Consider the following 16,285-nt stretch of genomic DNA (forward strand, 5'->3'; position numbering starts at 1 on the left):
TGCTGCGGGGGCTGGGCTTCTCTGTGCTCTCTGCTTGCTGCGGGGGCTGGGCTTCTCTGTGCTCTCTGCTTGCTGCGGGGGCTGGGCTTCTCTGTGCTCTCTGCTTGCTGCGGGGGCTGGGCTTCTCTGTGTGCTCTCTGCTTGCTGCGGGGGCTGGGCTTCTCTGTGTGCTCTCTGCTTGCTGTGGGGGCTGGGCTTCTCTGTGTGCTCTCTGCTTGCTGCGGGGGCTGGGCTTCTCTGTGTGCTCTCTGCTTGCTGCGGGGGCTGGGCTTCTCTGTGCTCTCTGCTTGCTGCGGGGGCGGGGCTTCTCTGTGTGCTCTCTGCTTGCTGCGGGGGCTGGGCTTCTCTGTGCTCTCTGCTTGCTGCGGGGGCTGGGCTTCTCTGTGCTCTCTGCTTGCTGCGGGGGCGGGGCTTCTCTGTGCTCTCTGCTTGCTGCGGGGGCGGGGCTTCTCTGTGCTCTCTGCTTGCTGCGGGGGCTGGGCTTCTCTGTGTGCTCTCTGCTTGCTGCGGGGGTGGGGCTTCTCTGTGCTCTCTGCTTGCTGTGGGGGCGGGGCTTCTCTGTGCTCTCTGCTTGCTGCGGGGGCGGGGCTTCTCTGTGCTCTCTCCTTGCTGCGGGGGCGGGGCTTCTCTGTGCTCTCTGCTTGCTGCGGGGGCTGGGCTTCTCTGTGCTCTCTGCTTGCTGCGGGGGCTGGGCTTCTCTGTGCTCTCTGCTTGCTGCGGGGGCGGGGCTTCTCTGTGCTCTCTGCTTGCTGCGGGGGCTGGGCTTCTCTGTGTGCTCTCTGCTTGCTGCGGGGGCTGGGCTTCTCTGTGCTCTCTGCTTGCTGCGGGGGTGGGGCTTCTCTGTGCTCTCTGCTTGCTGCGGGGGCTGGGCTTCTCTGTGCTCTCTGCTTGCTGCGGGGGCTGGGCTTCTCTGTGCTCTCTGCTTGCTGCGGGGGTGGGGCTTCTCTGTGCTCTCTGCTTGCTGCGGGGGCGGGGCTTCTCTGTGCTCTCTGCTTGCTGCGGGGGCGGGGCTTCTCTGTGCTCTCTGCTTGCTGCGGGGGCTGGGCTTCTCTGTGTGCTCTCTGCTTGCTGCGGGGGCTGGGCTTCTCTGTGTGCTCTCTGCTTGCTGCGGGGGCTGGGCTTCTCTGTGCTCTCTGCTTGCTGCGGGGGTGGGGCTTCTCTGTGCTCTCTACTTGCTGTGGGGGCGGGGCTTCTCTGTGCTCTCTGCTTGCTGCGGGGGCTGGGCTTCTCTGTGCTCTCTGCTTGCTGCGGGGGCGGGGCTTCTCTGTGCTCTCTGCTTGCTGCGGGGGTGGGGCTTCTCTGTGCTCTCTGCTTGCTGCGGGGGCTGGGCTTCTCTGTGCTCTCTGCTTGCTGCGGGGGCTGGGCTTCTCTGTGCTCTCTGCTTGCTGCGGGGGCTGGGCTTCTCTGTGCTCTCTGCTTGCTGCGGGGGCTGGGCTTCTCTGTGCTCTCTGCTTGCTGCGGGGGCTGGGCTTCTCTGTGTGCTCTCTGCTTGCTCCGGGGGCTGGGCTTCTCTGTGCTCTCTGCTTGCTGCGGGGGCGGGGCTTCTCTGTGCTCTCTGCTTGCTGTGGGGGCGGGGCTTCTCTGTGCTCTCTGCTTGCTGCGGGGGCTGGGCTTCTCTGTGCTCTCTGCTTGCTGCGGGGGCGGGGATTCTCTGCGCTCTCTGCTTGCTGCGGGGGCTGGGCTTCTCTGTGCTCTCTGCTTGCTGCGGGGGCTGGGCTTCTCTGTGCTCTCTGCTTGCTGCGGGGGCTGGGCTTCTCTGTGCTCTCTGCTTGCTGCGGGGGCTGGGCTTCTCTGTGCTCTCTGCTTGCTGCGGGGGCGGGGCTTCTCTGTGCTCTCTGCTTGCTGCGGGGGCGGGGCTTCTCTGTGCTCTCTGCTTGCTGCGGGGCTGGGCTTCTCTGTGCTCTCTGCTTGCTGCGGGGGCTGGGCTTCTCTGTGCTCTCTGCTTGCTGCGGGGGTGGGGCTTCTCTGTGCTCTCTGCTTGCTGCGGGGGTGGGGCTTCTCTGTGCTCTCTGCTTGCTGCGGGGGTGGGGCTTCTCTGTGCTCTCTGCTTGCTGTGGGGGCTGGGCTTCTCTGTGCTCTCTGCTTGCTGTGGGGGCGGGGCTTCTCTGTGCTCTCTGCTTGCTGTGGGGGCGGGGCTTCTCTGTGCTCTCTGCTTGCTGCGGGGGCGGGGCTTCTCTGTGCTCTCTGCTTGCTGCGGGGGCTGGGCTTCTCTGTGCTCTCTGCTTGCTGCGGGGGCTGGGCTTCTCTGTGCTCTCTGCTTGCTGCGGGGGCTGGGCTTCTCTGTGCTCTCTGCTTGCTGCGGGGGCTGGGCTTCTCTGTGCTCTCTGCTTGCTGCGGGGGCTGGGCTTCTCTGTGCTCTCTGCTTGCTGCGGGGGCTGGGCTTCTCTGTGCTCTCTGCTTGCTGCGGGGGCTGGGCTTCTCTGTGCTCTCTGCTTGCTGCGGGGGCTGGGCTTCTCTGTGCTCTCTGCTTGCTGCGGGGGCGGGGCTTCTCTGTGCTCTCTGCTTGCTGCGGGGGCTGGGCTTCTCTGTGCTCTCTGCTTGCTGCGGGGGCTGGGCTTCTCTGTGCTCTCTGCTTGCTGCGGGGGCGGGGCTTCTCTGTGCTCTCTGCTTGCTGCGGGTGCTGGGTTTCTCTGTGCTCTCTGCTTGCTGCGGGGGCTGGGCTTCTCTGTGCTCTCTGCTTGCTGCGGGGGCTGGGCTTCTCTGTGCTCTCTGCTTGCTGCGGGGGCTGGGCTTCTCTGTGCTCTCTGCTTGCTGCGGGGGCTGGGCTTCTCTGTGCTCTCTGCTTGCTGCGGGGGTGGGGCTTCTCTGTGCTCTCTGCTTGCTGCGGGGGCGGGGCTTCTCTGTGCTCTCTGCTTGCTGCGGGGGTGGGGCTTCTCTGTGCTCTCTGCTTGCTGCGGGGGTGGGGCTTCTCTGTGCTCTCTGCTTGCTGCGGGGGTGGGGCTTCTCTGTGCTCTCTGCTTGCTGCGGGGGTGGGGCTTCTCTGTGCTCTCTGCTTGCTGCGGGGGTGGAGCCTTCCCTGCACACAGAGAGCCCCTCCTCCTCCTGTCTGTTTCCCCGTTCCAGTTTGCAGCAGCACACGGGGGACCGCGGGACCGGAGCATGCTTAGTACTACCCCCCCCCCCCCACGTGAAAGTGTGTGACTGTTATGATTGTGTTTTGTGTCTGTGTTGTGTGTGTTGTGATTGATTGAGTGTTTGTGTTGTGTCTGTGATTGTGTTTGAGTGTGTGTATTGTGATTGAGTATGTGTGCTGTGTGTGTTTGGGTGTTGTGATTGTGTGTATGTGTGTTGTGTCTGTGTTTGTTGTGATTGTGTGTTGTGTGTGTGTGTTGTGATTGATTGTGTGTGTTGTGCCTGTGTGTGTTGTGATTGAGTGTGTGTGTGTTTTGTGATTGTGTGTCTGTGTTGTGATTGCGTGTGTGTTGTGTGTGTGTTGTGTCTGTGTGTTGTGATTGAGTGTGTGTGTTTGTTGTGATTGAGTGTTTGTTGTGTGTGTGTGTGTGTTATGATTGAGTATGTGTGCTGTGTCTGTGTTGTGATTGTGTGTGTGTGTTATGATTGAATGCAGCAGTGAGCAAACGGGGGGGCAAGCCCCCTTTATGGGGGGCGCAGGTGACGTGTGGTGAAACCTGGTGTGTGCCGGGGGGGGAAAAAGCTGCGGGCAGGCAGGCGAAAAAGCTGTGTGCGGGCGGCCAGACGAAGAAGCTGTGCGCGGGTGGGCAGGCAAAGAGTCTGTGCGTGTGTGGGCAGGCGAAGAAGCTGTGCGCAGGCGACCGAAAAGGATAGTGCAGGTGGCGGCCACGTGATGGTGTGTGTGTGCACATGCGGGGGGCTTCGGAGGTACGGGGGAGGAGCACAACCCAGCGCTGTGATGTCAAACGCCCCTCCTTCCGGTGCCTGCCCTGCAATAGCGCTGTGTTCCTGCTCTCCTCCGCTGGCAACCTGCTTCGCTGCGATCCTCTGCAAGTGAACGGGCAGGCTGCCACTTTATCAATCATACTATAAATGTACGGAAATAATAAAAAAAAAAGTGAAAACACAATTGAAAACGGAAAAAAAAAATACATAATACTGTAGGTAGGAGTTTGGATGACACTGGGGGCAGCAAGCCAAAGAGCAGGGAGAATAAAAAGGCAAATGGGAGAAGGAAAAAAAGGGAGAGGAAGGAAAAAAAAGGGGGGGGGGAGAGGGAAGGGAGGTGGATGAATGCCCCCCCCCCCCCCCAAAAGGATTGCCTTTGTGCACTTACACTCTCCCAAGCTTGGCGCTTTGGGAGACAAACAAAATTTACTTTGAAGCACGTTCTGCAGCAGTCAATGCACACACACACACACACAGCCACACACACACACACACACACAAAAATAGCCCCGATCCACGCCCCCCGCTCGTGCTTGCAAAATTATGCAGGACACCCTGTGCAACCTACAGCTGGTGATGGCACCGCTCTCAGCGGCAGTGTGGACGCAGCCTAAGGCTGCACTTAGTGTGCCGGCAACGTGACGTCGCCCGAAAACAAATGCATTGTCTCCGCCGCGTGCCCTTATAGTAAACGTGACGACGACAAAGCAACGGGGCAACGCGATTTTTGGTAGCCGTAATTATTTGATTTTTCAGTTGCTGTTGCCTCATGTGACAGCCCCTGAACCAATCAGGAGCCTGGTCGCCCACGACGCCGCCGCAAAGCGAAATACAACTTTTGCTTGCAGAGATCGGTGACGTCACACGTCGCCGTCACCGGCACTATAGGCGCTGTCTAATTTTGCAAGCGCGAGCTGTTGAAATATGTAAGTATTTAGACGTATTTGTATTCATTGTTTACCGTTTAATAAAGGTTTTTTTTTTCCATGTGATTTTGATTACATCAGGCAGGGGGGGCCCGAGAAATCTCATGAATGAAAAGGTGGGCTCGGCATAAAAAGTTTGCTCACCCCTGTCCTAGAGTACACCAACTGTGAGTGGAGTAAAGTGGAGTATATGCCAGCAATGGAAACATAAAGGGGCATATGCATTAAGTGCTGATAAGCCACTTATCGAGGCCTTTTTGCCAAAAAGGCCTACTGCAATTCAGTAAGACCCGATAAGTCGCAGATAAAAGCCCTTCTCTGCATTTTTTTCTCCAAGAAAAAAATTGCCAAACGAGCGGCGAGAAGCCACTTATCGGCAAGTGCAATTCTAGTAGCCCCGATTAGCTTATTGTGGCTAATCATGGCTCTAGAATGGAGATTTCCTCTCAAAATCCTCCCGCCAGGAAAAGTTGGCAGGAAGGTGGTGAGAGGCTACCGAGAAGCGTCGAGAAGGGACTTAGAAAAAAAAATGCAATTTTCCTGCATCAAATTGATGCCGGGGGTCTCCGGAGCTGATACCCATAAATATCAGCACCGGAGACCCCCGGCATGAATCCCATGCAATAAAAATGCATTTACATGCAACTTCATTACCTTAGCGGCTAACCGCAAAGGCAAAGAAGGGGTTAAGGAACAACAGCAGCTTTATTGGGGGCAGAGGGGGTGAGTGAAGGGGGTAGTTGGCCCTTCACTCACCTCCTATGCCCCCCATTAAATATTACAATATGTACTAACCACCAATACACAACCCACCCACCCCCTGTGCCCCCACATAAAAGCATTTTTTATTTTTTATACACAGGATTGATACCAGAGGCCTTTTGAACTAATGTAGCCTATCACATGGTACAGCAGCCAATGGGATTGTCTTCAATCTCATTGGCTGTAATACCATGTGATATAACCATGTGGTTTTAAGGATGAGACGTACCTCCCTTGGAGATGATGTTACATCCTTAACAAAAAAAAGGAGGTGGGCACGTAATACAGCGTCCAATCAGATTGGAGCTGTACCATCTGACCTGAAAATGTTATGTCACAGGCCATAAATAAGGCATGTACGTCTCATTTAACAGAAAGAAGACGACGAGAGAACATCCTGTTCTGGATTTACCATTAGGTTTTGGATTGACAGATGAAAATAGAAGATTAAAGAAAATAAATAAATAATGACATGAAGAAAGAAGACGGTGATAGAAGATAAAAGAAAGACTAATTTTGTTACCTATTCCGGATCTTCAAGGTGGATGGCGTTGGATTGACTTTGATGACATCACGGTAGGAGACCTTCCTGATATGCCGGGTTTCGGAGGGTCAACGCTTCTAAAGGTAAGAAAAATATTGAATGTATGTAATTTTATTTTTACAGGTTTTTTTATTTTATTTTTTTATTTCTATGTTTTCCATTGCCCATTGACTGATAATGTATTAATCTGTGCCCCTGGGTACAGATAAATACAGTTATAGCCAACGCATTTTTTTTGGCAAATGCTTGTTTTCTGTTGACTGTTATTTTTTCTATTTCTGTTTATTGTTTGGATTAAATTGTTTAGAATTTGGATGGCTTGTTTTTAGTACTTTTTAGGATTGGTTAGCATTTTTAATTATTTATTAGTTTTGTTGGCTACTGGTTTAAATTCATTAATTGATTTGTTGGCTAGAGTTGTAAATTAATTATTTGTTTTGTTGGCAAATGGTTTTATTTGTTTAATAGTTTGCTTGGATAGTTGTTTATTTAATTGTATTGTTTTGGAATAACATAATTGTAATAATTCTGCTATTTTGGTGATAGATAATTATTTGTGATGTGTTCTATTAGGCTATTTAGTTCTTTTATTGTTGGGGTGTTTAGGTGCTTCTGTATTTATGTGATTTTTGTGTATTTTTGGCCTTAATTATTTTTATTAGGTTGACCATTGAATGATATAGTGACCTATCATGCCTATATTATATGGGTATTATATACCACTGTGCCAATCAATGGGTACAGGGTGGGTATAGTGGGTCCAGGGTGGGTGGTTAGCCCTCACGGGTGGGTAGCGGGGGATGGAGGTTAACCCCTTAATTACTATAGCGGTTATTAACTGTTACGGTGATTAAGGGGTTAGGGGCCATTAGATTGTATTATTTATTGTATTCTTTCTGTCAATAGAAGGACATAGACCTGCAGTATGCTGATGAGGATGCCCTTCATGATGGTAGGGGTAAATTCAACATTTTATTTACTTTATTTATGCTGGCTGGCTAATCTTTGATTTTATAATGGACAAATTAGCTATTATCCATATCTAGATAATAGTAATTTTGCCCATTACTGTACTGTATGTGTTGGGGGGGGAAGGTTTGTTTATTGCAATGTATTCCACATTTTTTTTTGGCAACATGACTGGTACCGCAAGCCAGCGGGGACCCGCGATGACCACCCGAGGACACCCAGACACCTGCGGGGACCACCAGGGGACCACCAGGGGACCCCTGTGGGGCTCCAAACACCCGCTAGAACCACCTGGAGGCCCACAGACACTCGCGGGGACCCCCACTGGCTTCTGCCATCAATCCTGTGCATAAAAAATACAAATGTTTTTATGTGGGGGCACAGGGGGTGGGTGGGTTGTGTATTGGTGGGTAGTACATATTGTAATGTTTATTGGGGGCAGAAGGGGTAAGAGAATGAATATGTACCCCCTTCACTCACCCCCTCTGCCCTCAATAAACATGATATTTGCCTTAACCCCTTCAATACCTAAGGTAATGAAGCTGCTTTAATGCAGTTTTTATTAATAGTGTGCGGAAGCGGGGGTATCCTGAGCTGAAGCGCTTTGATTTTTGCCACAGGGACCCCCTGCTTCCCGAGTTACAGGCCCTGGTATGAGGCATCAGATGTTAGTGTCGCCGCCATTTTTAAAGCGTCCATGTCACGTGACGTGCGAGAAATAAATAATGGAGATACTTTATATACTTCTATACTAGAAGTAGTTAGATCTACGAAACATGTTGGATGTATTAATGCCATAATTTAGCCTATATTCATCCTTTGGATTTGTATCACTATCAGCTTATATTGGCTGCCACCGTGCTAACTGAGCGATTTCTGCGCCGGTAAGAGACTGTAAGGGACTCTCCTTCTTCCTCCCTATTGATTCCTCCATTGCCACGAGAACTGTGACGTCACTCCGCTACACCACGTGACGGAGCGGCATCGTGGCACGCTGTGTAAGCCCCTGCAGCTGCGGAAGTGTTTGCAGAGCAATTCCAACAGCTCTGGACTGCCCTAAGATCATAGCAGCTGGGAAAAGCAGCAAATCTACACAGGAGAGACGGGGGACTGTAGGGGAATTCCCCTGGAGGCAGTATATCACCGGTTGAGGAGCGGTCCCACTAAGTGTCTGAATCTGCAGTATTACCAGGCTGCTTGAAAGGAATCCCCTTGTGAGCAGCGTCCTGCTGTGTGAGGAGTGCATGAAGGATCCCATGCCCCAGAACCATCATAGAGGCTCCTGCAGTGACAGCTGAGTGCCAGACCGTCCTGTTTTACAGCTACAGAGTGGTAACCAGTGTGTTATGCACTAAATGCACATGTTATTTCTATCTGATGTACCCAGATTTATTACCCCTTTAACATTGTAATACATTCTATTACTTACTTCACTATTTGGCGTTGTGCGCTGTTTTCTTTTTGTTTCCGGCTCTCTCTGAAGCAGAAAAAAATTGCCGGGTGAGCCCTTTTCAGAGAGGCGATCATCACGTCGCCGCTACTCGCCAGTTTTGGAAATGTTGCTACCACAGGTATTTAGGGCTATCTGCATACCGTGATAGTAACGTTGTCAAAACTGGCGATTTAAACAGCCTGGCGATTTTTTTTTCGCCGCTTATGCATAGGCCCCAAAGTGTCAGATGTAAACAAGGAGAGGGCAGTGTCACAGAGGGCAACAGAATTGACATTGTGCAGAAGGAAGGGATGTTCAACGGTATCAAAAACAGCAGAAAGGTCGAAAAGAATAAGTAAGGAGAACTACCCCTGTGATTTGGCCTTGATTAGATCGTTAGTGACTTTTTTAGGGCAGTCTCAGGGGAGTGGTTAAGCTGGAATCCAGACTACCATGTATCAAGAAAAAAGATATTATATAAAGAAAGTCCAGCATGCAGTTATAAATGAGTTGTTCAAGAAGTATGGATACAAATTGCAGAGGGAAATAGGATGGAAGCTGGAAGGGGAGGCAGGATCGAGAGAAGTTTCTTCAGGATGGCAGAAGCATGCTTAAGGATGAAGGAAATTAACCTGTGTTCCAAGAAAGGTTTAAGAGATGAGTTAGCGTAGCAATATTTGTGAGGGAGGGAGCACAGGAGATGTGAGGGGATAGCATCGAGCATGCAGGTTGCAGAGGGGGATGAGGAGAGAAGAAGGGAGATTTCCTCCTCAGTAACTGGTTGGAAGCAGCTTAGAATTGCTTTGGAAGCATGGCGGGGGCTGTTTTGGGGCTGGACAAAGTGCTATGTCATGTCAAATAACATCGACTTTATCTTGTTTAGCAAGCCTTAAAGGCAGTGGAGGGAACTGACGTGGATGGGCAAAGGAGAGAGTTGAAAGTGGAAAAAAAGTTGGTGTGGATTGGAGGACATGGTAGATATGAGGTAAGTCATTTTGTTGAGAAAGGAATAGTGCAGCATTATAGGCTGAAAGAATTAATATTTAATCGTTTAAATCTGCTGCAGAGCAAGATTTCCTCCATTGATGTTCAGCCCTGCAAGAGCATCTCTGGTGAGATCGTGTTTCGCTGGCATGCCATGGTGGAAGTTTGATGGGATAGAAGCAGCAAGTTGTGGCAGGAGCAATCTGGTCAAGGGTAGATGAGAGAGAACTATATTTATAGGGAGGTGGCCATGTCAGAGCAGAGGGGGGTTATTTAAAGGAGAGGGGAGGGTTTTCAGAGAGGTAGAAAGCTAAGAAATATCTATGTTACATAACTTCTGGTGGGTGTGAGAAGAGGTTGGTGAGAGGGAGGAGACAGGAAGTAGAGTGAGGGTGAAGGAGAGGAAATTGTGATCAAAGGAAGGGTACTGTGAGTAAGAAAAATTAAAGAGTGAGCATAGATGAGAAAACACATGGTCATGTCAAGTGGAGACCGTCACAATATGTAAGAGGACCTGTTCTACTGAGAGACACCAAAGAAGGAGGTTAAGGAGAGGAGACGAGCGGCAGAATTAGGATTGTCAATTGGAATATTAAAAATATAGATGGAATACTTTGTATGAAAACAGAATCTATAATCACAGAAATATTGCGTACAGTATATAGTATGTCGATGAAAGAGATCAAATGGTTTATATTTTTTGAGCAGGGAGCAGGAAGTTTTTTGCCCTGCCCACTAAATGTGAGGCTCTGTGAACCAGAGCAGTTAACTGTAAACAGTGTCAGATTGCAGAACAGCGCAAGATGCTGAGAGTTAGCAATCATTTCCTGTGAGAGAACAGTTTTGGAATGAGCACAAGTGGGAAGAACTCAGCAGCAATAAAGTTGCATATTCGGATTGAAAATGTTTTCCCTTTCCTTTTGAAAATATTTGTACTTCTCTGTTGCAACTTTCTTAACCTTTAGGTTCAGAGCCATTTCCTGAGACAAGAAATATCACATATGCATATATATTTATATTATACATGTTGAAATAACAATTTTGAGAGTTGTGTCTATTTACAAATGTTGCATATGTGCCACGGGAGTATTTTTTATTTGATTTTTTGGTTTGAGGTCAGAGAGTAAAGGGCATCAGATATGGAGGAGCCATGTATAAATGGAGCACTAAAAAAGCATTTTAGGAAACGTTGAAGATTTGGGTGAGGGGCAGTGGAAAGTTTATAATGATGTGTAGCATTTTCAGTTACATGAACACCTATTTAAAATATAATTACCATTACTAAAATTCAAAGCAACCCACAATAAATAAAACATTTTACAAAGCATGAAGTATTTGTCAGTTTCAGTAATGTGGTGCAGGGCACACCCGGGAAATTAATAAACTCTCTGACCCACGTATAATAAAATAAACATTTTGTGACCCTCTTCTCAATCCCAGTCTTTGTGTGACTTCCTCCATCACTTGCCCTTCTCTTGTGTGCCCGCTCTTCTTTTTCCACTGTTAATAACCCCTCTGCGGCCTGCAGTACATTGCAGAGAAGTACATTGTATTGCTGTTCTTTCTGGCAGCAAATGGACCCCCCCGCCCCCCACACACATTATTCTTTGGAGATTTCTCTCTCGATTCCATTGAATCTATTGTTGCTACACTTATAGTAAAGATATGAGGCAGCAAGCCTTACCAAGCATGCTTAGTGGAAAAAACACTCAGGACTCTTTCATAATGGTTCAATGTCACTCAGAGGAATATAGGTGCAAGGCATCCTTAGTGATGACTCAAGGGCATGAAACCTTCTCGACAGACGTATGTCTTTTTTCAACCTCATTTACTATGTAACTATGTAACTTTAAAACGTATTTCATATAACATTCGTCATTTAACCAGTTTGATGGAATTTTTTGCTTTTTTCACTTGAAGTAGATGTGCTGCCTTATATCTTTATTATTTTTTACTTAATTGTGATCAGCATATTTATGGTACATCATGGGCATAAGCACCTTGAGATCTGTTCACATTTGTTATGTACTTGATGTAGTACTTTTATATTTTATATAGCTTTCATCTGATGTAATCTTTCCCTTTCCCTGTAGGACCTGTTTGCTTTAGGTGGTTACAATGTATTACAGTAAATGTTCTTCTTTCATTCTAGTGGTCTTTGTAAGGCTGCGGACATGGTGCCGCAGCCCGTGCGGTGACGCGCGGAGGCTGAGGGAAGGCAGGTGCTTTCCCTGACCATAGTACTCATGCCGTGGGGGGCATTGCTGGGGGCGTTCCTAGTGACGTCATGGAGCTTGTTCACCCTCATTGGGCGAACCGCTGACGTGACCGCCCTGTCACGCGAGAAATCAGTTTTAACTGATTTCTCGCACATCGCGCGCCCCCTCCTGAATCCGCGCGCATGCGCCCGCACGCTGCATGTACGCGAACACTGCCTTAAGGCAGTCTGTTCGCTCAGCATGCGGACGCATCCGCACGATCTGAGGTACCATAGATGCAGCCTAAGACATCCGCTTGTGCCAACAGATCCTTCATATTTTATGCGTTCTTTCATCTCTTTCATACTTTTTTTGTAGTATGATGTGAATAACAGAGTATAGGGAATGTGAAAACTTTGCAGCAACATTGATGAAAGATTGCCATGTCTTTTACTCATTGTGGGTCGGAAACCAGAGGCATGACCAGTACACCAAAGCAACAATGTACACTTGGAAAGTGTATGTAGGGAATTTTTTCAATCTCATTTGATCAAAAGGGAAGTTCACCTTGGAGAAGGTGCTGGAAATAAATAGGAATACCCACTAACCACTATCTCTTTATATTTATATGTGTTCATTTTGTGAAGGGTAAAGAACATATAGGTACTGTACATTGAAATGAACTTTCCATCAAAAAACTATTCTATTGGGTGGAAAAAAATAGCATTGGCTAATTCTGCAAACTGTTTGGACAAGTTATTTCCTGAAATTAATCAACTATTATTTAAGCATTTCACAAACAAATACATTTTATATGGCAAGGTATCCAGCACAGGGAAGATCAATAGTTAATGTTTACCACAGAATGTCCTATACCTGTTCTTGATACCCTCGCACTATTAAATATCATATCTAAATGAATCCCAGGTTCTAGCCATTGTTACAACTTTTTAAATATTTTATTCCAAATGCACTATAGTGGGGACTTTTTGGTGTCCACACAATATTATTTATATGTTTATAATATTACTCCAAAGTTAAAAAAAAACAAAAACCGGTGACAATGAAGTACACAATCGAAATTGTTCAATGAGTCATCTAGGATTTGACAAATAGGACAACTCTGTCCTCTTCCTTTTCTCTCCATTAGGAGGAGCCCACTGAGTGTGGGATCATGTGTCCAACGCAGAGGAAACAGTTTCTGATTGCTATTCTATCTTCTCTCACTGTGGACACTCCTCACACTTTTGTGCTGCTGTCAGAGGTCAAACGTCACTGCATGGAACCAAAACCTGAGTATTTTTTATAAACAATGTTTTCTCTCTCTCTCTCTCTCTCTCTCTCTCTCTCTCTCTCTCTCTCTCTCTCTCTCTCTCTCTCTCTCTCTCTCTCTCTCTCTCTCTCTCTCTCTCTCTCTCTTTTTTTTTTTTTTTCAAATATAGGTACTATTTAAATAAAGCAAATGTATACAGTATGTAGATAGATTATAAATGTCTTTGTTCTACTATGTAGGATGATGGAGGGTTGTTGTCATTTTGTTCTTTTACTGACAATAACCCAGTTGTACTTGAATGTCAAAACTTTAATACACCTAGAAATACTTCGTACTTTGGGTTGGGCCATTGTGACAAATTCCTTGTCCTTTGGACCTTGACCAGAGCTCCAAATACAGGTGAACTAATCAGTAAAGATCTCAAGGTCTTGCCAAGTCATGGAGATTTACTTCCCCTAAGGAACGTGTAAAAGATCTAAACAGATGATATCACATTGCTTCTATTAGATAAGTATATGTCAGGATGTGACTCATTTTGGCAGCATTGTGGGTTGTAATTCTGATCCCACAAAAAAAGAGAAACCGTGTCTTAATTTGACAGTATTTGCCAAGGGGCATATAGCATATAGGTGAATGTTTCTGATGCAACTGATCCATCTTCGGAGAAATAATTGCAACCATGTATATTGTTGGTAGAGCCTTTGTGAATTGGTAAATGTGGGCATTTCCACCCTAGAACTAAGGTCTAGCAGTACCTCTGTTTCTTTTCTGCACACCCCTTTTCTGCACATTCCTACCCCATCCTCTGCTAATCTAATAGAATTCCAACCACTGTAACAAGCTCTGTCCTTTGTACCATAAGCCAGGCTCCTAAAGTATTACAGAGCTGCTGCTATTTCACATACTGTAGTTAAGTCATCAATAGCCATTGCAGGTAAGTTTAGCTACGCATATGGCGTTGGTGAGATCGTTTTCCAACTCTTCTTTTTATCATTTCATTGATATTAAAATGCAGGAGGAATCTGAAATATTAAATCTCCTAGGATCCCACCAGTACACGGTGCACCACCTAATCACTGAATCTTTTACAAGGTCACCAGTCCTCTCTGTTGATGGTAATTGCTACGTTTTAAATCTGCCTTCCTGTTTTTTTGTTTCTCTACCACATCCTTGCTCCAAGCTAACAATAACTTTTCATATAGTGCTTTGTTCTAAGAATATTTATCTATTTTCCCCGATTATTCTATTTATATCTGTTCTGTTCTGAAACTTAACGAAGCTTTGAGAAGTTAAAAAATGTCAAATGAATGAAGGCAGCGACAGGTTAACATCTAAATACTTTTATAGTTCAGCAGTAATGGAAAACCACAAAAAAAAAAGTGGATAATTTTACAACTTGTATATGGTTATATAAATATATCTTTGAATGTTACATTAACTTCTATAAACATACGTGTCGCTAGATGGTACGTGTATGTTTTAATTTGAATGTTGCCCATTTTATATATACAGTATAGGAATTTGTTAAATGTGAATATCTAATGTTGTGGTATAAAGAAATTAGGCAGCAGAAAAACATTCAGATAATAATCTGTCTTGGGATAAATCTGAGCTGTATTTTTATTTTAATTGTATATATTACATCTTGCAATACCATCTAAACTGGGTCAAATCCGAAATTAGATATAATGATATTATGGAATAGAATATTACATTTTCTATTGGGCACTTAATATAATTATTTTAACATCTGTGATCATGTAATCATGTAATAATGATATATTATTATAGGAGGGGCCCAATGACTAAAGACACCAACTCTGTCAACAATGACATTGTTTGAATCAGGGGAACCTGGTTCAATTCTTGGTGTTGGCTTCTTGTGACTTTGGGAAAGTTAATTTATCTCCCTGTGTCTCAGGCACCAAAAACATAGATTGTAAGCTTATCTGGGCAGGGACTGTGTCTGTAAAATTCCTATGTGCTGTGCACTAGTCCACTGTGGACTTGTTATATATCATGAAAACAATCGCTATATGATTAGAACAATATGCATACACAATTTGAAGACATTGCACTTGGGGATTCACAGTATGAGCTACTTGTTCCCACACACCAATAGAGACGTTTATATTTCAAATGGCAAATATTTCATGTGATTGTGGGGGCAGAATTGTGCTAAAAACAGCCCATTTACCACCATATGAAGCCATGGCATTAAATGCAGGCGCTAGAATAATATCTGAGTGTCCCTTGTCCCAAGTATTTAATGTAGCCTTACTCATCATGGCCAGGTCATTAGAATCACATGCATAGATGTTGATTCATTTATTCCACTAAGGCTATCTATATTAAGGGGATATACAAGGTACATTGTTTATTTAGGGAACATACATGCTTAAAACATGTATCATATCTACTTGAAACATTTAATATGCATCCATTAAAGGCAACACCTTTAATACACGCATGTGCGTGTCTGATATATGTGTGATCCTTCTGAATTGGAAAATATGTAAGCTTGATTACAGTACAAAGGATTTCTTGTAAGACATCAGATTTGTTCTGTGTGTTTAAACTTCACTAACTGAATTGTTTAAACGCTATAAACAAGGGGTTTATTCAAGTTTCCATTTGGAAATAATTTCAGTGTAAATATTACTTCACAGAACAAGAACCCGTTTAGTTGCAATCCAGCAGGGCAAACATGTTGAATAATCACTCTGTAACTGTGTATTCCCAACCCGAGAGAAATATTCAGCTGCTAGGGAGAGGACCTCACCTGATGTCATTTCTGCTGATCATAAGCAGATGGGGGCGCAAGAAGACAGCAGTTTGTTCATCACGGGCTTTGGTCAGTCGGAGGCTTCTGATAAGATAACAATAGTCTTGTAACTGCGAAGGGGAAGGTACAGAGTAATATAATACATATCTCTATGATATAATACCTCCGCAGAAATTATAATTTATAAACACACACACACACACACACACACACACACACACACACACACACACACACACACACACACACACACACACACACACACACACACACACACACACACACACACACACACACACACACACACACACACACACACACACACACACACACACACACACACACACACACACACACACACACATTATGTATATATACACACACACACACACACACACACACACGGCACTCACATACATAGACACAGCTGCCTGGGTGCACTAAAAGCAACTAATATATAAAAATGTAGAAATCATGGGCATTCTCAGGTCCACAGGCCCAATAGATATAGAAGGAAGGTTCTATTTAAACAGGATATATACACATACAGA

At 46.2% G+C, this 16,285-nt stretch overlaps 1 long non-coding RNA gene across 1 annotated transcript in view; it reads right to left on the bottom strand.

Annotated features, from left to right (window-relative positions):
• LOC142488716 (uncharacterized) overlaps window positions 1-15,835 on the bottom strand; it is a 28,189-nt gene extending 12,354 nt beyond the window's left edge. Inside the window, exons 1-2 of the long non-coding RNA XR_012799604.1 lie at window positions 15,732-15,835; window positions 6,073-6,170 (exon numbers count right to left, since the gene is read on the bottom strand). This is a non-coding gene — a long non-coding RNA (uncharacterized LOC142488716). The remainder of the gene's footprint in view (window positions 1-6,072; window positions 6,171-15,731) is intronic.
• Window positions 15,836-16,285: the final 450 nt, after the last annotated feature.

Source organism: Ascaphus truei, chromosome 2 (genome assembly GCF_040206685.1).
Source record: "Ascaphus truei isolate aAscTru1 chromosome 2, aAscTru1.hap1, whole genome shotgun sequence".
Classification (NCBI taxonomy): domain Eukaryota; kingdom Metazoa; phylum Chordata; class Amphibia; order Anura; family Ascaphidae; genus Ascaphus; species Ascaphus truei.